Genomic DNA, 26,310 nt, shown 5'->3' with positions numbered 1-26,310 from the left:
TAGATCATGCATTACATCTGGACAGCCATTTTGTGTGTGAGGTCTTCCTGAAATCATTTAAACTCAGGAAATTTAGTTGTTTCAAGTAGCAGCCCATGAGCTCCCTATTGTATAATTCCAATAAACTGGTGAATAGCAAGTTTTTCTACCCCCTACTTCTGAATATATATTCTTCTACTGTTTCTCTTTTTTAAATAAAATGGTGTACCTAATTTAAAATTTCCCTAACATAATATAGACTAAGGCTCCAATTTACTTGCCTTTGTACAAGGAAATTATTCAGATAATTACTCTTTGTAGTGTAATTACCCGCAATTTTATGTCATCTAGCAAATGATTTAAGTAAGTTGGTAATCGAACTCCAGTGAAATTTGCTATACTTGGGATGAAAACCGTACTTTATCTCGAGAAATCAAGGTCTGACCTTCCATTTAGACACTTAGGACTTTACCTAGGCTGCCTGTATATTTCACTCAGTGGAACTCTTTTCAGATTTAGGGAAGCCTGGCTCTCTGTTATAGATTAGATGTAGTCTTGCTTGGAAACAGGGGAACGGGCTGTGGACCCTCATGACATTTTGGCCCGTCACAGAATATGCCTTCTGTGTCTGGGAGTCTGCAGTTGAAATTCTATATAGTATTCATCAAGGTATTCATGCTGAGCGATCACATATGTGCTAAACTGATAACATCACAGGTCTCTGCACAGATACATCAGAGCATGTCGGGGGCACGCTTCAGATTTGTAAGGTAAAATTCAAATGGTTTTAATGAAGGAGTCAAATATGCGGAGGTTTCTGTGCTTTGGAGATTGCTTCTGGCTTTTGTGTTTTATTCTTTCATTTATTTGGTACAAGCTGAGTCCTTACCAGGTGCCAAACGGTGTGCTAGGCATCGGGGATGTCGTGGGTATGTAGTTAGACTCTCAGTGAATGTTTTGTAAGGCTGGCAAGAAGGAAAAAGAGTTGAATAATACAGTCCCTTTCCCTAACAAGCCCGTTGTCTAGGGATCAAGCCTGGGAAAGAATTAACATCCTATACATGAATGCTTTAAGAAAATAATAAAACATAGAACAAAAGGCATAGAATAAGATGCCATGTTTTACCCATCTTACACCACCTACCTTAACGCAGGGGCATGGAAGTTTATCTTTTCTTTAAAACTCAGTCTAGGCAAGTAATTATTCCTTGGATTGCATAGTAGTTTTTAAAATTATTTTTCTTGAATATTGTTCTTAATAAACTATTGGAACTTGTTGATTGGATGTCTGGGTTACATGTCTAGGGTTTGGTCGGTCCTTTTAAAGTAGCCAAACCCCTTCTTGGTCCATCAGACTGCGAGCAGTGCTTTCTTTGAGTAGCTGTTTTTCCCAGAGCATCTGTTTCTCGTCTGAATGAACCCTCCCTGAATCTGACAGACTATTGATTAGCATTTCACTCCTTTGGTTAGGGAAGTTGAGGTCAGAGTGGATCATTTACTTGTCCTGAATCACCCAGATGTTCAAAGAGCAGAATGTAGACCTCTGATTATAAGCTCAGACGTCTCCTAAAATAGATGCAGAAAACATTGTCCTTGTCATTGGCACCATGGTGGTGAAATGGCACCAGGCTAGGAGTCAGAATGTACACATTCTAGTTCCAGCACTGTGACCTGGGGATAGCGTCAATGTTTCCATTTCTTTTCTTTTTTTAATTAATTTTTATTGGAGTATAGTTGCTTTACAATGCTGTGTTCGTTTCTGCTGTACAGCAAAGTGAATCAGCTATACATATACATATATCCCCACTTTTTTGGATTTCCTTCCCATTGAAGTCACCACAGAGCATTGAGTATAGAGTTCCCTGTGCTATACAGTAGGTTCTCATTAGTTAGCTGTTTTATACATAGTAGTGTATACATGTCAATCCCAATCTCCCAATGCATCCCACCCTCCTTCCCCCCTTGGTATCCATACATTTGTTCTCTACGTCTGTGTTTCTATTTCTGCTTTGCAAATAAGTTCATCTGTATCATTTTTCTAGATTCCACATACAAGCGATATTATATGATATTTATTTTTCTCTTTCTGACTTAATTCACTCTGTATGACAGTTTCTGGGTCCATCCACGTCTCTGCAGATGGCACAATTTCATTCCTTTTTATGGCTGAGTAATATTCCATTGTATATATGTGCCACCTCTTCTTTACCCACTCCTCTGTCGATGGACACTTAGGCTGCTTCCACGTCCTGGCTACCGTGAACAGCGCTGCAGTGAACACTGGGTACATAATGTTTCCATTTCTGATGTTCCTGCCTCATCTACAAAATTAGCTAGCTGGAGTAAATGATCATTAAGTTCCCTTTCAGCCCTAAATTTCTAAAGTTCCTGTGGCTTTATCACCATCATCATCATCATCATCAAAATAGGAATCATATCTTATAGCACCTTTTATGTATTTTATGTTTTACGTAAAAAATTCTTAAATTGTGGATTTAGGCATATGTATTCTCACTCCATAGGTATCTGGGAGATATTAACTCATCATGGATTGAAACCTTTTAAATTCACTTCCTTATATAGATGAGCATTTGCTGCGTGTTGTCAGCTGATGGAAAGACTTCTTTCCTTGTCCTAAGTCAATAGAATAGGATGGCAGCCTTCAAACTTTTTGAAATGTGAAAATATACGGAATATAGCACTGTTTCAGGGGGCTTAAGAAAATCTCAGCACAAAAGTTATTAAACTAACCTAGTGCTTATTCCTACAAGTCAAACACAACCCCCCTTACAGCACATATCGACATAGAGTTTTGGATGGACCCTAACTTCCAGATCCTTCTTTAGGTGGTCTGACTAAGTGACAGCTCAGAGACTGCGGGCCTCTTTCAATCAGGCTTACTCTGAGCTACATGAAACTCATGGAGCATCAGGTAGCTTGTTTGGTGAAAAGAGAACAAAGCAAATTTCCCAGCATTGCAATCTTTAGACAGGATATCCCTCCTTGCTTTCTGGCATGTCCTAATAGCTAGGAGTAAGCAAGGAAAGCTTTCTGCTCTGTTGCACTTTTCTTCCTCGCTTTTCATTGCTTTGAACATGTGACAAATTTCATTCATTGGAGTTCTTTGTACTCCACCAAAATCCACTTAGATGTAAATTATTTGCTTTATAGAATTATATGTTTGTAGACATGTTTCCTTCTTAAAAGTGTGGCTACTGAGAAAGAGAAACTGGTAGTAATTAATAAGCAATAACGTTTGGGAGAGTTTCTGGACAGTGTTCTATGTAATTTTTTTAAACATATGGTATATAGGGTCATGGAGAAAGCACTAGACTTGGGGTTGGGAGAGGTGGGATCTAGTCCCCATTATGCCATAGGCTGTGTAACTTGGGGCAAGACCCTTATGGGATTACCACATTTTAAGGTTGTCAGTCCCTACCCCCATCTATCACAGAAGAACACCTTTAGAGCATCCCTGACAGATAAAAGTGATGTCTTTGCTCAAATATTCTACTGATGAGGAACTCATGTCCTCTAAGTTATCCCCATTGTCTGTTCTAAGTTTATACGTTCTTTCTTATTGAGCAAGATGTCCCATCAGCATCACTGGTGCGTGTCTGCTTACTATTGATGGGCCTTGAGCTAGGTGCTTTGCCTTATAGGATCTTCCCAAGAACCATGTGCCATTAGGATCCTGAAGGACAGAGGGGTTTGATGACTTACTCAAAGTCATTGAAAGCTAGTCAGGGGCCCAAAACCGCCTGCTTCCAGGCAATTTCTTCCCGCATATGTTGTCTCTGGCCACTGGGACAAGACAGAACTAGCTGTCTCCCTCATTTATACTGACAGTTGGTCAGATATTTGAGGGTGCCATCCCTTCATCCATTTCTCTTCAGTTATTTTGATGGATGCTGGCCCCTCATTAGCGGGCTGCCCTCCTCTGGATCCTGACTAGTTCATTGATTTCCATCTCAAAGTGTGGTATCTTTCTTAATGTGTCACTAATGAGAAGGAGCAGCTTGGAACAACTTCAGAAACCTACAGATCATCAAGGTGGTCACAGAAAAACACACTACAGCCCTGGGCCACCCTTTGGCTCCTCTCACTCCATTTTCCTGGTACCACTGAGGCATCCCCCAGTAACACTGAGGACATACTAGTCTAGACAGGAAAGAGAAAATGGTTATCCCATCTTCTGGAGGCTGGTTTTGTTAATGAAACCCCAAATTGCACTCCATTTTCTCATCTATAAGTTGGGTGAGTTAAACTATGGGTGATCTTACCTTATCTATGTTCTGTGGCCCCAGGGAACAAAACGAGTGATTCTGATAAAACGTTAGAAAGAGGCATATTTCTGCTCACTTAAAGAGCTTCTTCTGCAATCCATTGCAACATAGCAAGGGTTACCTTTAGTAATCACATAAAGGACCTACAGTAGTAACTAATTAGGGATGTTACAAGGAGATCGATGAGTCACTTATTGACCCTGAGCCTAGATGTCCTCCTCTGTAACATTGGGATAATAATATCCATAGCAGAGTGGTTGTAAGGAATAAATGTTTGTAGTGTACCTAGCACAGTGCTTTGGCGTGCTATTAAGCACTGAGATAAAGCTAAGTGGAGTTATTATTACTGTTAAACTCTACTGTGTTGTGTTCTGTCAGAATCAGTGCAGCTCTAGGAGTCCATGGAATTATTAATGTATTTCATACACTCTATGAAAGTATGGACATTTCTGTACCAGATCATGGCTCTGGGGTGTCTCTACCCACTGTTTACACCACTATTGGCCAGTCACTCAGTGGCTTCTGCCAACATGGTTTAATCTCAAACCAGTTAATTCTAAACTTCCTATTGCCTCGTCCTCAGAGAGACATGTACTCAGAGGTAATCTTTCAACCTTAGTAATCTTCCAACCTATGCAAGGGACAAGGGAAAACGCATCTACACAGTCATAGAAGTGGAAAGAACCTTACACATCGAATCCATTATTTATCAAAGTGAGGTAGTTGGTACATGGAGGAGCATTTGTATTTAAATGCTTTGAGGTTTATTTTAATGAGTATCAGAAAAAAACGCAACATATCAGACTCATAGTTTCACAAATATTATAATGGTATTTAAGTTTAAAAAAAGAATCCATTTTAAAAAAATTAAGTAAGTTGAGGAAGTGATATATAGATATGGGTTTTAAAAATCTGGAAGGTTGTATGAAATTATTAAAGCTTAGAAAACAAACTCCAGTTCTTCCTTAGAAAACTAAGGAACAGCATCTCATTTACACCCATAATCATACAGCCTGTTAGTGGCAGTCTGGGACTAAAATAGCACCTCTCACTTCTGAAACTAAAGAAGTTAAGACTTTGCATGGATTATTTTCATGTAAACTATGTCGTTAAAATTTACCCATTCTTCTTGTTTCTTCTGTCAGTATTTTATTGTGACTCACAAATGGATTCTGTTTTCTGAATGGCTTTAGATACTTCTTATTGTTCATTGTTTCTGTTTTAATGATTTTCCCTACTCTGAACTTCTGGACTGGCTGCCTTGCTTTTTACCAGACCACAACTGCCTGTTACTTCTGCCTCTCCAAGTAGGTTTTCCTTCTGTCCTATCACCTTTCCAAACTTCTCTGCCTTTTTGAGGGCAGCGAAATGTCATTATTTGACTTATCTATCAGTTCTCTGGAAAAGCTTCTTTCTCAAGCTTGTCATTATTTGACCTGACTAAGAGGTTGCTCTCTGTGAACAGCCTTATCCCCAGAGTGTTTGCCCAAAACAATCAGCGGCAATTGTTTAACATTTCAACTACCTGAGGTGGTGATATCCATTGGGCTAACAAGAAGCGACTAAGAAAAGTAAAAGGAAACACTGGGAAATGTGCTGTCCATATGGGCTTTGAACAGCTCTGACATATTCTTGGGAATCTAGAAGGTCACATGCATGTGCATGGCTTTGCATGTACACAGGAAAGACCTGAGAAAGCCCTAATTACTCACCACCAGTGGACCTTGAGCCTCTGTGCAGACAGAAAGTGATAGTTAAGAGTTTTAAACTGTCTGCCACTTGCTGAAGACATGTCCCCACCCCCAACACACACACACACACACACACACACACACACACACACACACGCACACACTGGATCTCTTGGCAAAGGCTAGGAGACATACTGGTTCAAGGCATTTAAGGAAATCTCTATGTAATCATTAGCTGACTATGAAGCAAACGAAACAGAGACTTCAGTGGTTATACATGACCAAGAATACAGACTTTATGGAATTAGTTCATGAAAGGCACTAAGTAAACAAACAACAGCAACAACAACAGCAATAAAAACAACAAACCCTGCTCTGTGTGTGTGTGTGTGTGTGTGTGTGTGAATCTGATTTGCAGGGTTGCCACCTTATATTATTTAAAACATCTAGTTTTCAATAAAAAATTATGAGACACACAGAAAAACAGAAAAGTATGGCCTAAACACAGGAAAGAAAAGCAGTGAATAGAAATCATCCCTGAGGCAGCCCAGATCTTACACTTACTACACAAACACTTTAAATCTGTTATTTAAATAGAAATATGTTCAAAGCAGTAAAGGAAACCATCTCTGAATAATTAAAGTATAAGAAATAGAGAATATTGGGACTTCCCTGGCAGTCCAGTGGTTAAGACTCCACGCTTCCACTTCAGGGGGCACGGGTTTGATCCCCGGTTGGGGAATTAAGATCCTGCATGCCGAGCAGAATGGCCAAAAAAAAAAAAAAGAAAGAAAGAAAGAAACAGAGAATATCAATAAAGAGACAAATTATTAAAAAGAATAAAACATAAATTGTGGATTTGAAAAATATAATGACTAAATGAAAATTTCGCTGGCAGGGGGCTCAGCAGATATGAACTAGCAGAAGAAAGGATGAGCTAATCTGAAGATAAACCAATGGAGATTATCCAGTCTGAGAAACAGGAAGGAAAAAAAATGATGAAAAATGAACAGTCTCAGAGACCTGTGGACACCATCAAGCATACCAACATACATGTAACGGGAGTTCCAGAAGGAGATGGGAGAGAGAAAGAGATAGAAGAATATTTGAAGGAATAATGGCTGAAAACTCCCCAAATTTATTTCAAAACAGTACTCTACACATTCAAAAAGCTCAATAAACTCTAATTAGAGTCAACTCAAGGATAGTCACATTTATACACATATTAGTCAAACTTTCAAAAGACAGAATCTTGAAAATAGCAAGAAAAGAGCAACTCATCACATTCAAGGATTCTCAGTAATTTTAACAACTGACTTCTCATCAGAAACCATGTAGCCCAGAAGGCAGTAGGATGACATGTTCAAAGTGCTGAAAGCAAAAGACTGTCAACCAGGAATTCTGTATCTGACAAAATTATCCTTCAAAGATGAAGGAGCAATTAAGATGTTTTCAAATAAGCAAAAACTGAGAGTTTGTTGCTAACAGACTTTCTTTACAAGAAACACTAAAGGGAGTTCTTGTGGTTTAAGTGAAAGGACACTAGATAGTAAGTCAAATCCACACAAATAAAAAGCACAAAATAAAAAGTAAATGTAACTGCATAGGTAAGTGTAAAAGGCAATATAGATGTAGTTTCTTTTTTGGTAACAGTTTTCTTCCCCTATCTAATTTAAAAACCAATTGCAGTAAGCAATAATTATAAAACTTTGTCAATAGGCTTATAGTGTTTAAAGATGTAATTTGTATGACAATAATAGCACAAAGGAGTGAGAGGGAACAGTGCTGTACTGGAGTAAAATTTTTGCATACTATTGAAATTAAGTTGGTATTAATCCATTGTTTTAAGTTAAGATGTTAACTGTAATCCCAGGACACCCACCAAGAAAATAATTTTTTTTTTAAAAAAAAGGAAATGAAACAATAAGAGAATTTAAATGACACACTTGATAATACTATTCAACACAAAAGAATCCATCAATGGAAAATAGAAGAACAAAAAAGGCATAATAGATATAAAAAACAAAGAGCAAAATGGCAGGTGTCAATTCTACCTTACAGTAATTACATTAAATGTAAATGAACTAAACAGTTCAATCAAAAGGAACTGTTTGGCAGAATAAAGAAAACATGATCCAACTATATGCTATCGACAAGAGACAAACTTTAGATTCAAAGACATAAATAAATTTAAAGTAAAAAGATGAAAAAATATTTATCATGCAAACACTAACCAAAAGAGAGCTAAAGTGGCTATACTAACACCAGACAAAATAGACTTTAAGACAAAAATTGCTACTAGAGACAAAAAGAACAACCGATAAAAGGGTTAATTCATCTGGAAGACCTAACAGTTATAAACATTATATGCCCCTAATAAATCAGCCCCCAAAATACATGAAAAAAGATCTGTTTTATATTGAGCAGGAAACTGTCTCTGTTACTTTTACTCCATGTACTTATTTCTGCCCTCTGGAGCCTCACGAAGTAAGTCTAACCCCTTTGTGACTAGAGAGTTCTCCAAATATTTGAAGCCAACTCTCATGTCTTTTCTCACTTTCAATTTTTATGTGGCTTTGCCTTATAAAAATTTCCCTAGAACTCAATTATGTTCACTTATAAAGAAATCTACTGCAGTGTAGAACAACTGCAAGAGCAGAGCCTACTTTCATAGAATTTCAGGGTTGGAAGGAAACTGAGATTATTTTTTTCCAAATCTCTAATTTTATAGATGAGTAAGCTGGGGCTCAAGCTGGTTATATCATTGAGCTGGTTAATGGCAGACTAACATCCATAATCTTGGTTTCCAAACCCCTTGCCTAGTGCTTATTCCAACATTTTCCTTCCATGATAGTTTCTTCCACTTTGGTACTGAGGAGGGTTGCTGGCTTTGGGTAAGAGAGAGGCTAAATAACTCTTCTTTCTTCCCCCTTCTTTTAGCAGTACCTGGCATCCTTCATCTTGAATTTGCCATAGAAGAAGAAAGCTAAGAGTAATGGAAGGAACTGTACTGGGTATTAAAATATATGGATTCTCATCTTTTTTGGTCACTGACCAATTTCTGATACGTTGGATAAGTCACTTCAAAAAATAATAAGAAATACTGTCTATTGAGCACCTACCGTTTACCAGGCCCTGTGCTAGGCACTTTATCTACAAGCCTCATCTATGTGTTCAGATGTGTTCCTTTCTTATCTGTAAAATAATCAGGTTATACCGTATGTTGTCTGTTGTACCGTCAAGCTCCAGAGTTGCGTGATTGTAAGGAGCTATTAGGGCGTTCTTATGTAATAGTTCCTGAGGGTTCATCTTGATCCCCCTCCTTCCTGTTTCCTAGCTGGCAGTGGTAGGGTTGCTGTAGAATAGTTGCTGTAGACTTCTCTCTACAGTGAGTCCATGAGTTGTGATGTCCTACTCTAGCCTCCCAAGAGGCTTTCCACTTTCCGTAGGATTTGGCTGGACTCTTACTGGTCCCTTTCAGGGTTTCCAGGACTGTATTCTCTGCCCTCTTCTCTCTGTAGATTCTCCCCATGGACCTTTGATTCACTCTGGTGGCTTCTTATTTTACCTGTGGGCTCGGAGAAGTCGAGTAATTTAGAAAAGGTCCCTCAGCTTGTGTATAAATGGCAGACTTGGCAGCTTTCTGACCCCACTGCCTTTGTTATCCCTGGTATAACATGATTCCTGTCTCTGACAGTTCACCTGATCTAATTTTCCCACCCTTGCTTAATACCTTGCTCAAGCCCTGCCTTCCCCACCAGCTCAGCCTGGCCAGCTGCTCATTCCTCTCAATTTACCCAGCAAGTGTTGTCTGAAGTACACATCACGCACCACCTTGGGACTTATGCCTTGGGAGAGTCTATGGCTTAGTGGTTATGAATGCGGAGTCTGGAGTCAGAGGGCCAAAATGGGAATCCCAACGCTACTACTTATAAGCTGTGCAACCTTGGGAAAATTACTTAACCTCTCTGGGCCTCGGTTTCCTCAATTACAAACTAGAGATGCTAGTAGCACTTACTTCCTAGGGTTGTTGTGAGGATAAATGTGAATTGATTCCATCACCAGCTCTAGGGGTAAGCCCTGATTGGCCCAAGCTGATGGACATAATCCCATCCATCTTGCCAGAGTGATTGAGTTAGACTTGGGTACACGAACTTGACTAGGTCAGAGCGACCTTCAGGACTGAAGTTTGACAATGTGGTCTCAAATGTGAGGCCTGGAGTTGCTAGAGCCATTTTGTTTTACTAGCAGGAAGCCAGCCTGAGAACAAAGCTGACACAGAGAGTAAAGCAGAGCTGAGAAAAATCAAAGAGAACTAGAGCTACAAGCCTGATTAAGTATCTCCTGAAGTCCCTCCAACTTCTGGAATTTTCCATTGCTTGAGCCAATTAAAAAATTTAGTATTTCAGCTACTTTGCTAGGTTTATTTTATCATTTGCAACTGAAAATATCCTAACCGATACTTATTATTATTACCTTCCCGTGTATATCCAACACTTTGTCATTAGACTGTCATGTCCTTTGGGGCAGAGACTAACTTCCTAAGCTCTGTGTTGCCGTGCTACCTGGCACGGTTCTGTCATATCATCTGTGCTTCATACCACAATCCTCATTTCCCCCTGGTAACTATGCATTTTGAGTATCTTTTTTTTTTTTTTTCCTTTCTGATCTTCAGTATTCTCACTTGTTTTGTGTTTTTTTTTTTCACATCTTTATTGGAGTATAATTGCTTTACAACGTTGTGTTAGTCTCTGCTGTACAACAAAGTGAATCAGCTATATGTATACATATATCCCCATATCCCCTCCCTCTTGAGCCTCCCTCCCACCCTCCCTATCCCACCCCTCTAGGTGGACACAAAGCACCGAGCTGATCTCCCCGTGCTATGCAGCTGCTTCCCACTAGCTATCGGTTTTACATTTGGCAGTGTATATATGTCAGTGCTACTCTCACTTCGTCCCAGCTTCCCCCCACCCCGTGTCCTCAAGTCCGTCTCTACATCTGCATCTTTATTCCTGCCCTGCCACTAGGTTCATCAGTATCTTTGAGGCAGAACGAGAAGGTGGCCAGAGTCCCAAGTAGGGCGGTCCCCTGCTGCTGCTTCATCTTCTTAGTTTGCTAAGATAATACGAAAGTAAAATGCTTCATAGATTAGCTAAACCTTATTGAGAACAAGGCGTTGAACACAGAATCATCTTTTTTCTTCTCGGTTACCGATGGTTATTATTACCATGCCCTGTGTTACAAATGAGAAACGGAGGCTTACAGAGCTTATTCAACTTGTGTAGGACACGCAGCTTCTACGTACCCTAATTTAGGGACCTGCTCTCAAATGACTGCATCCGTGTCTTTAAGTTCTCATTCCACTTTACAGAAAATGAAACTAGCAATCGTGGACAGTGCTTTATGGGTGTGCCTTGCCCAGGAAAGATGATGGAGAACTCCATCATCAGACCCATGCTAAAAAATCGGCTTTGAATTGACATCAAGAGATTTGTAAATAAAGGTACATTCACTTCAAATAAATGTTTAGGTATGTATAATTCATCTCTTAATGATTTCTCACTTTCCTAACATTTTTAGATAACCCACCACCTTCCCAGTCACATCAGAGAGATCTTTACTTTTTGGTTTTCTTTTTTTGAGCATCAGAATTGAAAAATCTAAATAGGATCATGACAAATATATTGTTCTGTGACTTGATTTTTTTCATTGAACAGTAATCTCTTGGAGTCTTTCTATGCCAGTGGTATAGACCTGCTTCATTCATTGTAAGTACAGAATGATTTTAATAGTTACAATGTATCATAATTTAACCACTTCCTACAATTAATGGGCATTTGGGCGTCCTCCCTCACTACTTCTTTTGCTTTTATAAATAATGTGCCATTAAGCATCATCGTACTTTGCTTCTTCGTGCATTCAGGTGTCCATGGGAGGAGAAAAATATTGAGGTCTTGATTTTGTGACCTCAAAGGTGGTCCAAGATAGAGAATGAACACCTTGAGGTCCCTATCTTCAATGACCTCACAGTCTATAGGGGAGCAGACATGTACACACATAGCTTTCCCTTTAATATAAGAGTGAGGCAAATAGGAATCCCCTCAGCGCTACGGAAGTGTAGGAAGAGGGAGACTGAGGGGCTCAGTTGAGTGGATGACTAGGAAGGCCGCATGGAGGAGGTGGCACTTGAGTCCAGCCGTGGAGGATGGGAAGGCTCTGGTGCTTGGTCTGCCCATCTTCCTATCATGGTCTTGAAATGTGCCTATCATTTGGTTGGATTCTTCATTAGGCCATTTGGTTGGATGAATAACGGTGGGGATGGAGGGGAAGGATGCTTTGAGCAAAGGAGACATAGCCCAGGAACTAAAGTGACGAAGTGCCCGGTTTCTCAGAGGGCCAAGAACTGGCTGCTGTGGCCGGAGCACACGAGCACAGGCCACCTCCAGGCAGCGCAGGGATAGAAGGATGTCACAGGCATGGACTAAAAGGCACCCAGGAGGGATTTCAGTTGGCCGGAAAAGGAGTTTTGTTCAAGATGCATGCTGAAGGTTGGGCAGAGAGTGTAAGGACAGAGCAGACAGCTCTCTGATGGGATGATGGGAACCAGACAGATGGGTCCACATTCTTTCTAAGTGACCCCGCAGCCCCAGTTTTAGTGAATCTGTTACTGCGGCATCTCTCTGCTTCACTTTGGGGGGTTGTCTCTGCTTTGAATTCAAGTGGAATAGCCATGTGGAAGACAAACTACAAAGTTGTTGTTGTTTTTTTCAATATTTATTTATTTATTTACTTATTTATTTATTTGGTTGCACCGGGTCTTAGTTGTGGTTCGCGAGCTCCTTAGCTGTGGCTCGCCGGCTCCTTAGTTGTGGCATGCGAACTCTTAGTTGCGGCATGCGTGTGGGATCTAGTTCTCTGACCAGGGATCAAACCCGGGCCCCCTGCACTGGGAGCACGGAGTCTTATCCACTGCGCCACCAGGCAAGTCCTGAAACTACAAAGTTTTAGGGAAAAAAAGACACCCCACCTACTTTTAGCTGCTGCTGTGTCTGCATCCGTAAAAATTCTCTCCGTGCCGCATGAATTTCAACAGGCAGTTTATCTCCTTTGTTCCATAAAACATTAGATGTGACTTTAATGGCCTAACCCCCAAAAGATAACCTGACAGCCATCAAACATTCAGCAGCATTCCAAATAACCTTCTGCTGGAGCCTGCCTTCTACGGGGCCATGTGGGTGTCAGACACACACAGCTGGAGTCACGCTGACATAGCTGGCATGCCTGGACCACAGTGGAATCCCGGGGGTACCAATCACAGGCCAGAGAGAAGCCATCGGCCGGAAGAAACAACGTCAGCGTGCTCACATCTCTGCAGAAGGAGCTGTGTTGATAGTGATGGAAATGACAGTTGCAGCCAGAGGGGGACCGTGACCCTGAAGCAGAATGGGCACACACGTCAGTGATGCTGGCACCGTACAGAAGCATTCCGGGGGTTAGGGCCATGGCCGCACACTTCTTCTCCTGACCCCCAACCAGAAAAATTAAGAAGAGAGCAGATTTTCCCTAAAAATATTTCCTGAACGGAATGCCCTGCCATCTTCAGGGGTCTGAGAAATCCAGAGTGGATAATAATGGCCCGAAATTCGTTAAGCACTTAACATCTACCAGACGGTGTGCTGGGCGTCTTAGGAAACATTCATTTACTTCTCGCTGCTCCATGGTGAGGTACTTTTCATAATTCCCACTTTAGGAAGGTGGAAACTGAGGCTAGAAAGGAGTAAGAAATGTACCCAAATTCCATAACCAGTAACTGACAGAATCATGGACCTGAACCACAGTCTTTCAAAAGCAAAGCCCGGCTTCCTGACCACGGCACTCAAAGCCACGTGGCGGGTCCACAGACTCTGCGGCACCCACAGCAACCACTGTCCCAGATGGAGAAGGTCTGTGTGTTGAAGGTACAGAAAAATCCTTCGAAGGATTCTTTTTACCCCCTTGGTTTCCTGGGCGTCGGGCAGGCATGCTTAAACATGCTGTTCATTGAACCCTGGTTTTACTTCAAGACCCCTGGCTCAGCCCAGCGAGGGGATGTAAGGATGTTGGGGATGAGGCCACTCCCTTGGGGGAGACGGGGGGCTGAGCTGCAGGCATTTTTTACATCTCTCTTGAGTTTGGTCATTACTTTTCTAGCCAGGGTTGATCATCCTTTCTTTTTCTCTTTCCTTCAGGATTCTTCTTCTTCTTCTTCTTTTTGTTTTTATGCTATAAACCTTTATCTGACTTACTACATGTCAATTATGGTGCTAAATCACTAACATAAAACCATTAGCGGGCAGCGTCTCTTTGGTCCTCCAACAGTCAAGCGAAGTAGGTGCTGTGATTATCCTCATTTTAAGAAGATGAAGAAACGGGGGCTCACAGAGGTTAAGTGATGTCTCCAGGGATGCCTGATTCAGTTCTCTGCTCTCTTAACCACATGGTCACAACCAGACTGTCTACTAATAGGGCCTTCACTCTGCACAAGACACGGTTCAAATCCTTCTTTTATAGTAACTTGTTCAGTCCTCACAACAACACCGTGCAGGGGCGCTATTATCCCTGTTTAACAGATGGGGAAACTGAGGCACAGAACGGGTGTGTCATTTGCGCAGGCTCACCCTGCTGGTAAGTGGCAGAGCTGAGATTATGCTTCACTGCTTATATTTTGTGATGAAATAGGAAGACATTCCTCAGTTTGGGTTTTGTTTTTCCCTTGAAATCTTCTGCGAGGGCCGGGGGTGGGATGCCAGGGTCCTGAGAATAGAGTCTCTGAGCTGCACTGGGAAGGGGTGCCAAGGATGGCCAAGGCCCTGCAGCTCTGGAGATGGAGGGCGGTGGGGAGGGCGATGAGACAGCAGCCACAAGCCTGGGGTTTTGCCAGGGAAGACCTCAAAGCCCACTGGCGGGTTGGCACCCCTGAGCTGGGCAGTGCACCAAAACGAGTCGTGGCTTCAAGGAGACCAGCAGAACATGGTCCTTGGGAGAAGAGAAAGCCTGGGGGAAGGGCTGGCACGACCTCAGCCTTCAGATCTGAGAAGGGCTGTTCTGTGGACGAGGGCACGTAGGGAGCAGCTCTTCCAAGAGCCAGGCAAGAAAAAGTAGGTTTCTGTTTGGACAGCACCAGTGGGATTTCAGGGAGAAAGAGGGATTCAACCTGGCAACCCTGGCAGAGGGTCCTTGCCCAGAGGAGGGGCCTCTGGAGAGAGGACATGGGCCACCCTGAAGCTGACCTCTTCATTGTCTCTGTCTTCTGAAACCCTACCCATCTTTGAAGCCTTGGTTCCATGGGCACCTCCTCCATGAAGCCCTTCCTGACCAACCATCCCCTGCACACCCGTAGAATTCACAGTTCTGTTCCAGGGGTATAAAGCCTAGGTACTCTGAGGTCCAGGCCAGTCCACGTTCATTCAGAGCAAGGGTCCCCCGTGGGCTGAGGTTCAGACCAGACGTTCGGGTGATAAAAGCCTCAGATACCCTGGAAGCCAGCCTAGTCAGTCCCGGGACCTCTCTCCCTAGAAACCCCATTCTTACAGCAAACATACCCTCCCTACATACCATCCAGCTGGCCTTGGGCACTGATGTCTTGCTGCCTCTCTGGTATGGTATCTCCTGGCCATAGCAGCTTCTTGCATCTCTCAGATGCTCACAAGACAGTTAACGGAGCACCTAACACGTACCAGGCACTATGTCCAGGGATTATCTCATTTAATCCTCCCAACAACCCTACGAGTCGGCGTTATTATTACCGTATTACAGAGGAGGAACCCGAGGCCCCAGTCCTCGGCAGCTAAGGAGCCAGCTGGCCCTGGACCACAGTGTTGAAACCCCAGTCAGGCATGAGAGTCTGGGATTTGTCTCCGACTTGTCCTCAACAAGACCACGTCAAGGACCTTCTTGGTACCTCCTATAGCTCCTAGTGAGTGCCTCTGCAGAGTAGTTGCTCAAGAAACGTTGGCTAATTGATTGTTCAAAGACGTTTCTAGTCTGCTTTTTCGGTAATCCGTGAGTTTGGGTGCTTTTGAGAGGACAGAATAGCGTTGAGTCCTTGCTAGACAAAAACCAGGTACTTCTTGGGAGAAGTGAGAGGTTTGCAGGCAGAGTCCCAGAAAATTTTATTCCAAGTCTTCGGGCTAACCGTGACACAATAAAAAAATATATATTTGGTCTTTGTCACTGATTCCTGACACAGAGCTCCTAACTCCCTTGGAATTTCCTGAGTGATAAGAGTGTCTTTTGTTCTAATGAGGCCACTCTTGGTGGGTCCCTCGAGAGCTTCAGGATGGAGGCTGGTCACCAAGAAGACCAAGGCATGGTTAGAGGGTTGGAACTTTGTGTCCCATCCCCCTACCTCCTGGGAATGGAGTGGGCTGGAGACTGAGTTCATCGCCAATGGCCGATGATGTAATCAATCACGCCTGGGAAGGTGGTGCATCTCAGCTCCGAGGGGACAGGAGGTCCTGTGCCTAGGATCCTTCCAGACCTCACCCTCTGTACCTCTTCTTCTGGCTGTCCATTTGTATCCTTTATAATATCCTTTATAATAAACCAGTAATAGCAAGTAAACTGTTCCTGAGTTCTGTGAGTTGTTTTAGCAATGATCAAACCCGAGGAAGGGGTCGTGGGAACCCCTGAATTTATGGTCGATTGGTCAGGAGTCCCGGTGGCAACCTGGGACTTGGGACTGGCATCTGAGGTGGGGAAGTCTTGTTGGCTGAGCCCTTCACCTTCGGGGTGTGCACTAAGTCTAGGTGGTCACAGTCGGAGTTGTATCGAACTGTCAGACACCCAGTTGGTGTCCAGAGAGTTGGAGAGTTGTTTGGTGTGGGGATAAACCCCACAGATTTGGCATCAGAAGTGCTGTGGGTGAACACAGTCTATAGTAGCAAAGAGAAATGTGAGGCTTTCAGGAAGACAGCTCACATCAGTTGACTGATTGACGTAGCCAATCCAAAACATTTTATTAACTGCTGTCCTTTTCTTCTGTCCTCCACTTGTAGGAGGACATATGACAAAACTGGCTCCTACAGGATTGATGTTGAAAATTCACCTTCCAGAAGATGCCCAGGCATCTGTGTAGACTGGACTTGGTCTCTACCCTCTCTGTCCTGGGCAGTCAGACCTGGTGCCTGCTGGTGACCTCAAGCCAGAAGAAGCCTCTCGCAAAGATCACCAAGAAGGTGGCATTTGTTTCTCCGTGCTGGCTAAGCTAGGAAAGCCTGGCTTTGAGAGGTTTTTTGTAACAAGAATTGAAACCTAAAGGATTTTTTTTTTCAAATTATCCTTCAGCTGCCAGAAATGGAGTTTGGAAGAACTTCTCCAAACTCTGTAGGCTTTGGCCAATGGACCTTTTACTGTAACAAGTACATCAGAAGACAAATAAATTGGGGAAGAAGGTACACACTTTACCAAAAGGTTTCTTGCTGAGCTAGACACTCTCCCACGGTGCATCTTTAAACTGAGAGCGTTTCGGACACATTTTAAATGGCTTCATTCACTTGAAAGTGAGAGCTGCCTGTTGCATTCAGAAAATCTGGTGAAGTGTACTTGATTTTGAAATCCTCAAAAATCATATCACGTTCAAGCTGAAAAGGGCATTTGAGTCTTAGCTCCTCCGTTTAAAGGAGATGACACAGCGACCTGGAGAAATTAAGTGACTTGGTGGCACCTCAAGGCTTTGTCTGCGGCAGGCCATCCAGTTTCCAGCTTTCTCCCGTTACTGGGGGCCTTCTTTGCATCCCAACTACCCGACCGTCCCTGGTTAGGACTCTCTGCCTTGTCCTCAGCTGCTGTCCTGGATGTCTAATCATTGATTCCCTTCTGGATTTTTTTGGTATTGCTTTTTCCCGTTTTTATGGAAAATTTTCAAACGTAAAGGTAGAGAATATAATATAAATAACTCCCATGTGCTCTCACCCAGCTTCTACAATTATTAACATATGGCCAGTCTTCATTTATCCATACCTAGCCCCAGATTCCCCTGCTGCACAGATGATTTTAAAGCAAATCCAAATATCACGCAATTTCATCTGTAAACACTCCAAGTGTACCCATGGAAGAACCCTCTCATACATACATATATATCTACAGTACAGTGATCACAACTAACAAAAATGAACGATAATTCCTTAATAGCCAATTTCCCCGATTGTCTGTCTGTCACTCTTTTGCAATTGATTTGTTAGAATAAGGATCCAGCGGAAGGTTGGGTTGCAGGTATCAGGTAGAATGATTAGCTGCTCATTCAAAGTTCTTGCATGAGGATGTTTGCTGAATGAGAGGGAATAAATTACATAAGAAAAATGCTTTATGATAATTATAGATCACAGTTATCTATGCCTTTATACTTCCTAAGCTTCTTTGACCCATGACCTTCATGTCTGGAGATGTTATGGGATCCAATTAGTGGTCGAGCAGAGACCACCTGTTTCCTGAAAACAACAAAGCACCATGATAACCTCCAACTCCTTAAAATTGTAGCCTCTCCTTTTAAAAGGAGAGGCTCAAGAGATTCTCACCCTCTTCGAGACACTTTTTTTAGAGAAGCTCCTGTAACCTTCACAGGAACCCTGTGAAGTAGGTGCCTTCATTCTCATTCCACTGAGGAATCCCAGGCACAGAGGGGCTGAGACATTTCCTCAAGGTCACCCAGCACCAGCATTTAAACTCAACTCTGTAGTATACTAATATATTACACCACCTGTAATATACTAGTATCGATTACAAGGCAACTGTAATTTTCAGTGTTGAAAAGTCACCTCGATTAACTTTTATCATTTTTCTCTTTTAGAATATGGCTTTGATTTATGAAATAAAATGCCGTTTAAGGCAACTTCGACTCTTCAGACATTTCATCAGTGCAGATGTGATTTTTCTTTTATCCGAATTCGTGAAGTTTTATACGACTTCCGACTAAATCATTAAGAGCTGAAAATAAATCCTAGACTCTGGACCTGTCCCACCTCCCCCGGCCAGTGGCTAAGGTCACAGAGTCCCCGCCTTGGCCTGGTCCTGCTTACTCTGTCTTGGGCTTTCAGGAGCAATCAAAGCCCTTTTTAGAAAATATTTCCTGGTTGTCTGTGGCCTTGGATGGACAGAGTTTTCCACTAGGCTTTTTTTTTTTTTTTTCCCCCAGCCACACTGGCCCTTAAGAAGATGTTACTCAAGACTCCACACCTACTTCAAACATTTTTAGGGGCCCTGCCTGGGGCCTTGGGTGGGACTGCCAGGAACCCTATGGGAGGTGGAGCCCCGACTTGGGACCTGGCCTCTGTCTAGGTGCTGAGAGCCCGGGGGCCCACTGTCGCTGGGGGCGACTTTCTCAAAGGTCCCCCCACAGCGTATTCTTGTCAGGCAGCTGCTGCCCCAGCTGCTTCTCCCATGTTTCTGTCCCTGATGGGATAACCCCCCCTTTCTTTTTTTTTTTTTAAGGGTTTTCTCCCCAAGTCTGTCTGTCAGGGAACAGCTGTGCTCTGATATTAGATAGAATGTTTTCTGTGCTCACCACGAGCTTAGGAACAAAAGGGTTTTAAGAACCCTGATAAATGAACAAGGTCCTTGGAAAGATGAAATGTTACCAGCAATGCAGACAGTCACAACTCTTGTGCATCTCGAAGGCTTTGGCCTTTGCAAAGCACAGGGCCGGGCGGGTATTTGGTGGTGGAGCCTTGGAGACTGGGATTTTTTTTCAGCCTCCGTCTCGACCTGACATGGGAAAGTCGGTTGGAAGGTGGCCTTTTCGCTGTCATCAAAGCCCTGAGCTGCTTTCCCACCGCTGCTTGTCCGGGGCCGAGGCCCCGTTGAAGGGGGTGGGTACTGGGTATTGTCTGCACAGAGGCCATGGCTGGGGTTTCTGGTTTCTATGATCTTCCAGGTGGAGGTGCTGAGGTTCTGTCCTCCCCCAAAGCGTGTCCAGCATCCTTGCTTACGCGCTGCCCGCCTGCAGGTGCCAGGCTGAGCGCCGGACAGTGGCCTGTTCCATCTGCCGGTGATGTCTGAGTCTCCACCCCTGACTTTCAAATGAGGAAAATGAACCTTGGGGAAGTTAATGGACTGGCCCAAGGTCCTAGCAAGCAAGGGGTGGAGCCAGCATTTAAACCCAGATTTGGGGGAGCCCAAAGCCTTGGCTTCTTTGGTAAAAGTGGCTTCCCTGGGTGTCTGGCCAGGGGCTCCTAGGCTGTTCCATGGTCCCACTTCTACGGAGGACCTCCTTCTCACCAGAGCCTCTCTTCTTTCTTCAAACCCTTCTCCTCACCCCACCCTCCTCCATCCACACCCCTGAAGGATGTGCTCTGGTCCTTAATGCACCCTTTCAAGGTCATCCGACCCCTGCTTACTTACTTTGGTTCACTTACTGCCCAGTCCACGGCCCAACACAGACATTTACTCCCCAGCCCAAGCTTCTTCCTGGTACCGCCCTGCATGGGAACAGAAAGGTCAGGGCGTGAAGTAAGATGACAGATGGAAAGAAAAGCCTCTCTCAGCCCTCGAGCTCTGTGAAATCCTTCATTATGGGATTTCCCTCGTCAGGGCTGCAAGGAGAAGCCCGAAGGCTCACAGCAAAAATCGATAACACATAAAGGAACTGTCCACACAGGCGCTGCTCATGACAGTGGAAACATCTGACAAGCTGCCCCAGGGGTGAGGGTAGTGGGGGGATGCACAAGGAGGAGGGGAGTGGAGAGGAAAGAAAAGAGGGAAATGACCAGCCTCATGATTTCATTTCCTGCCCGTTGGCACCCTGCCTGCTCTCTCCTCTGCAGAGATCCGAAGGTCTTTTAAAAATGCAGCAGGAAGGATTTAGGTTAGACTCTAAGTAGCACCTAGAGACCTGGGAATTGATCAAGGTACCTCCTTCTCTGGAAACTTGTAAGACCAGCGTTCAGACTCGCCCCTGGGGGAGTTTAGGGATGGGCTAGACCCACGACTTTGGTCCTGTGGATTCAGGAATGAGCCTCTTGCCTTTGGAGGGTTCTCTCCTCAAGCCAGGCGGGGTCAAGTTAATAAGTCCACCACACGAGAAACTGCCAAGAGGTGGGCACGTATGCAGCGAACCCCAGAAACTCCTGTCTCCAGCCACACGCGTGCACATCTCTTCCTCCTCTGCCCTCCTCCTTCCCAAATTTTCTAATTTCCTTTACTCTCTGAAGCTTACATTACTCCTATGGAGAAACACAGACAAAGCATCTTTCTTTGGCACTTTTCATGTCGATCAAAAGATTTGCCCAGGATACAGAATTGATCACAAAGCACATGTCTCCAGCAAGTTGGGGAGAGAAGGGAGGGTGGGTTCTGGTGCCCAGACGTGGTGAGGCTGCCCAAGAGTGACGTCCTTGCCCACCGCTGCCCCGCGAGAGCTCCCTACACCTCCAGGTTCTTTTATGCAAACGGGAGGCTGTGAAAAGTGCAAAGACATTTTCACCGTGACCTCTGGGAGTATGTCGTGCCACCTGGAAAGGGTGTGGCAGGGGCAATGTGGCCTGGGGAAGGCTCCACGGCTCCCATGCCAGCGAACCAGCCGTGGGACCTTGGGCAAGTCATTTCACCCCGCTCTGGACTCTGCTTCCCCTTGGCCAAAACGGGTTAATCTGAATTATCCTGCTTACCTCCTGGGGAACTCATGGGGATCAAGTGGCATAAAATTTAGAAAGTCCTTTAAAAGGTTGAAAGTGACCCTTAAGTGTGATGGTTGCTCTTCTGGGTTTCAGAGAGCGAGGGGGAATAGGAACAAACAATAGGCCACCCACCCTCTCCTGCCAGGATTTGCCAGGGCCCTGTCGTGGCAGTGACCATACCCTGCCAGAAGCCGTGGGAGGAGAGGGGGTCCTGAAGCCAGCAGCATTTGGAACCGTGGCTGGTGAAACCACCCACCGCCCTCCTTGCCGGGCTGCTCCAAACCCCAGGAAAGGCAGAGTTTCTGTGGAAACTTAAGCCGTGCCTGCTGGACCAGACTGGGGTGGGAGTGGGAACTGCACCTGCCAAATGGTGGGCTTGGAGGGGGAGCGACAGCTGGAGGGTAGAGAGCTGGGTGGGGAGGGGTCGGAGCCCTTCCTGTGCCAGCCCTGCCAGGCCCGGGCACTGCCGCCTGCTCCCAGCACAGCCAAATGGTAGTGGGGGGGGGGCGCTCTGAGTGGGGACAGGGCGGGGCTTGGGGAGCCTGTGTGTGGGATGCTGGAGAGGTCTGGGTACTCTCCAGGTGTGCACTGCCCATCGAGACCAGATGGGGGATTGAGTCCAGCCTGCCTGTCTTGGCTGCGTGTTCCTCCAGTGGAAGATGCTTGTTGCTTGGCTAGAATCTCCTGAAAGACCACAGACTCACCTGCTGCTCCTGGTGTACAAAGGTCCCCCCTAGACCCATCCCCCCAATCCTACTTTCCCCTTCCTCAACACACATCATAAGGTGACTCCTTATGAGACCCGGCCACACACAAGTCTCAAGGCAGACGATGCACATGGAAATGTCTGAGCGGCTGTTCTCCGAGAAATCTTTTAAAAATCACAGGAATTGAGGAGAGTCTGAGTGCTGTGTGTGTTCAGTATTTTTTCTGCTTTGAAAACAAAACCAGAATCATAAATTGGCAAGGCTGGGAGGGTTCTTGAGACCACTGACTCTACGCCCCATCTGCGTGGATGAGGAAGCCGGAACCCACAGGGTAGGTAGGGCCAGCTTAGCAGGACAGCCTGTCTCCTCCTTCTCTTTAAAACTTCGATTCATACGCCCTTTTACCCAGAAAGCAACCCACTCACCCCGCTCCCCTCACCCCATAGCGGCTCAGCTCCACACTCAGACTTCTGCCCAGTTGCTATTTTTGTGTACCTGCTGGGTGTGTCGTTTTTGTATGTGTCACTATGTTTTTTGTTTTTTTTTTGCTGCTTCCCACTAGCTATCTATTTTACATTTGGTAGTGTATATATGTGTATATATGTCCATGACACTCTCTCACCCTGTCACATCTCACTATGTACATTTTAATGACTTATTTCCCCTATTAACCCATAAGCTAGAAAAAATGGAGTCCTTTGGGTTTCTTCTTGTAAACTGCACACTAATGCCTCATTACCTAGTGACCTTGGACTAACGGCCCCCCGGCACCCATCTCAGGGGTCCTCCGACCCCCCAACCAGGGTTCAAATCCTGACTCTGCTACTTTCCAGCCGTGTGACTTTGGGCACATGGATGATCCCCTCTAGAAGTGGCACCCAGGGAGGGCGTCAGTCCTCGTCATTGCCATAACCACCCACAAACACACAATGTGTAAAGTGAAAACAATGTATGGCGAAACCCAGCTTCAGGACGAATCCCCGGTACCCCCGCAACCATAAGTTGAAACGATTAAAATCTGGCAGCTCCGTCACTTTCAATTTCCTCATCTGTAAAAGGGAGAAGATGATATCTTCTAGGGTCATTGGGAAAGTTCAGTAAGACAGTCCATGTAAAGCACTTAGCACTTGGAAAACTGTTCAGTATATGTGAGCTCACGTACTCACTGGGGCTGGGGGTCCAATGACAAACAAAACCTGGTCCCCACCCTTAAAATGCTCACAGAGGCAGAGAGAAGGTTGACAGGTGGTTCAATGACGGCTGTGTGGGACTTCCCCGGAGGTCCGGTGGTTAGGACTCCACGTTTCCAATGCAGGGGGCACGGGTTCGGTCCCTGGTCGGGGAACTAAGATTCCCACATGCCACGCGGAACGGACAAAAATTTTTTTTTTAATTAAAACAAAAAAAAATGATGACTGTGTGATGAGATGGATGCAGTAGCAGAGGGATGGAAGGGACAGTGTTAACCAGGGGAGGGGAATGCTACGTCTGGAAAGGGGTCTGGGGAGATTTCACAGAGGATATAACACGCCTGAGCAAGAACGGGGAGCATAATAGGAGTTTCCTGGGCAGACGTGTGAATATCACACTAGCCCGAAAGAACATCCTGTAAGAAACCAGAGGCTGTAAACATCATGGTGCCTCCGGGGAGTGTAAGTGACTGAGGGGAGTGAGAAGCGGCGGGCAAGGGGGCAGCTTTGGAGCCAGCAAGAGTTGGCTTCCGCTCACGGCTCCACCCCTGGCCAGCTGCACGTGCAACAGCCTTTACCTCTGCTCGGAGCCTCAGTTTCCTCATCTGTAAAAAAGGCAGGATAACAGGACAATTACTCGCAATAATAAACGCCGGTGGCACCTACTTGGTAGGCTGTGCACAGGGCATCCTAAGCTTCCCCAACGGTCTGGGCTTTGTCTGGAAGCTGCGGGATTCCAGGCTGGGCGAACCGCAGCGCAGATGGGAAGTCTTCAGGAAAACGCCAGGAGGGGCTGAACCACTAATGGCAGGGGTGGGGATGCCAATGTGGATGCGCTTGGGGCAAAATCGACTGTTTGTGAAACTTAAATGAGGTGAGTGATGGGGAAGAGGGTTGAGGCTGAAGCCCTTTACCAACTAGAATTATACAGGTGTGTGTGTGTGTGTGTGTGTATTAAAGGAAAGAGATGGAGAGTACACAGCAAGCACATGATAGACCTAGCATCGTTATTCCTCTTATCGTTACTGAGTTTTCCTTCTGGAGGGAAAACTGGCCCATCCCGCTCCTTTCCAGGATGAATAACCTGAGGCCCAGAGAAGCCAAGCCATCCCCCCAAGACCCCGGGGAGGAGTAGGGCTGGGGTGCGAATGGCCAGCGGAGGGACTGAAACAAGTACTGGGGACTCCTTGGGCCAGTGAAGCCAACGACGTTGGTTCAATGGCCCCCAGGTAGACACTACCGTATATTTTGGTTTTAAAAGCCATGGTATGTGCTATTTAAATCAGTCTTAAAATGTTGTGTCCTGCAAAAGGGACATGGACCCTTTTATGAGAGGCCATTTGATGTCAGAGGCCAGAATCTAAAAACTGCTACCCAGTGTCCAGGAGGGTAAAACTGTGTCCGGAGGGCTGACCGTGGAAGCCCAGAGCCCTGGGGGGGGCAGTGGTCACACCTCAGGCAAATGTTTCTGTGGCCTCCATGTCACGGGCCTGCATTGTGACACAAGTCACTGGGACACTGGGAGGTTCCTGCTTGGCTGGGGGCAGGGGGGCAGATAGAGGTGGTGGGGAGAGAGAGAGCACATTTTTGTCCATAGAAAAAACTGGAAAGTCCCCTCCACGGGGTGCCCCCGGATGGTAGAGCTGTCTGCCACACATATTAATATTCAATAGATTCAGGAAAATCAGCTGCAAGAAAAGAATCACCTAGTTCTCCAAAGCCCAACAGAATGGGTTTGAGATTCTTCATGACTTTGTATTATTGGAGCCAATTCTTCCTTAGGCTAGTGGGGATGCTCCAGGGCTTTGATCTGACAGATGAGGGGTGATAGAAGGAAAGCTGGTGTGGTCCACAGGCAGTGAGCTGGCCCTTCTCAGGGAAGCAGGGAGAGTCTAATCCCAGGCTGTTTCCTTGCTCTTGGCTGAGCGTTGCTTGGCGGGTGGGAGCTGGGTAGCCCGGGTTCTTCACAGAAGCCCGTCCACCCCACCCCCCTTGGAAGGATAAGAGGAAGGTGAATTTGATGATTCTGGTTCCAAGTCCAAGGGTCATGGCTGCATCGGGTGAAGATCACCGGCACTCAGGAGATGAGGGGAGTCGCAGCTGCTTGGGGGACCCATGGAGCTGCAAAGAACCTTCCATGTGAGGATCCCAACGGCATGTGTGGTGGGGAGGCCCAGAAGAAATGGGGGAGGGGGTGGCGTGAAGGATGCTGGGATAAAGCCACTGCTGGGAGCTAGCTGTGCCGTTGCTCTGAGCCCCGGACTTTCTGGGGGTCACGGGGTGCTTCTCTGGAGAGCTTCTGAGGAAGGAAGAGGTAGACGGGGGCCGGGGGAGGTGGTGCCTCAAACCCTGCCTGACAGAACTGCTGACATAACAAGAGTCCTCATGACCTGCTGTGGGGAGACCCTTCCACAGAGGAAGCAGTTTGCAACATTCAGTTGACAAACCATGTGCTTGTGCCGGTGGACACGTTTACAGAGGATGCTGACTCGCTCTGTTTTGTTCCGGGTTAAAAATAAAATTTCGGGTGGGAAATTTGGAGCCCATCTTCACAAGGGTATTGAAGGAGATTCCAGAAAGGGGAGGCCCTCTTGCCCAAGGTCTCTTCCTTAGGCTGTCACTCCTGCCTGTCTCTAGTGGCCAAGAGAGCGGAGCCATGGGATAGGAAGAGGGGCCGGGGGGGTTTGCAATGATCTCTGGCCTGGCTTCCGCTCCTCTCCTGGGTCCATTGAGCCTCCTGGGAAACCGTAACTCAGTCCTCCTGCCCATTTGGCAACATGGGTGATCTTTCCCAAGGGTGGGAC

The 26,310-nt window shown here is 45.4% G+C and overlaps 1 long non-coding RNA gene across 1 annotated transcript in view; it reads left to right on the top strand.

Moving 5' to 3' along the window:
- Nucleotides 1-18,840, top strand: part of LOC309609734 — a 28,441-nt gene extending 9,601 nt beyond the window's left edge. The window contains exon 2 of the long non-coding RNA XR_014233552.1: nt 16,996-18,840. This is a non-coding gene — a long non-coding RNA (uncharacterized lncRNA). The remainder of the gene's footprint in view (nt 1-16,995) is intronic.
- The last annotated feature ends 7,470 nt before the right edge of the window (nt 18,841-26,310 follow it).

This window comes from Balaenoptera borealis (assembly GCF_965194805.1).
Source record: "Balaenoptera borealis genome assembly, chromosome: 13".
NCBI classification, from domain to species: domain Eukaryota; kingdom Metazoa; phylum Chordata; class Mammalia; order Artiodactyla; family Balaenopteridae; genus Balaenoptera; species Balaenoptera borealis.
This window is presented reverse-complemented; position numbering and strand designations above follow the sequence as displayed.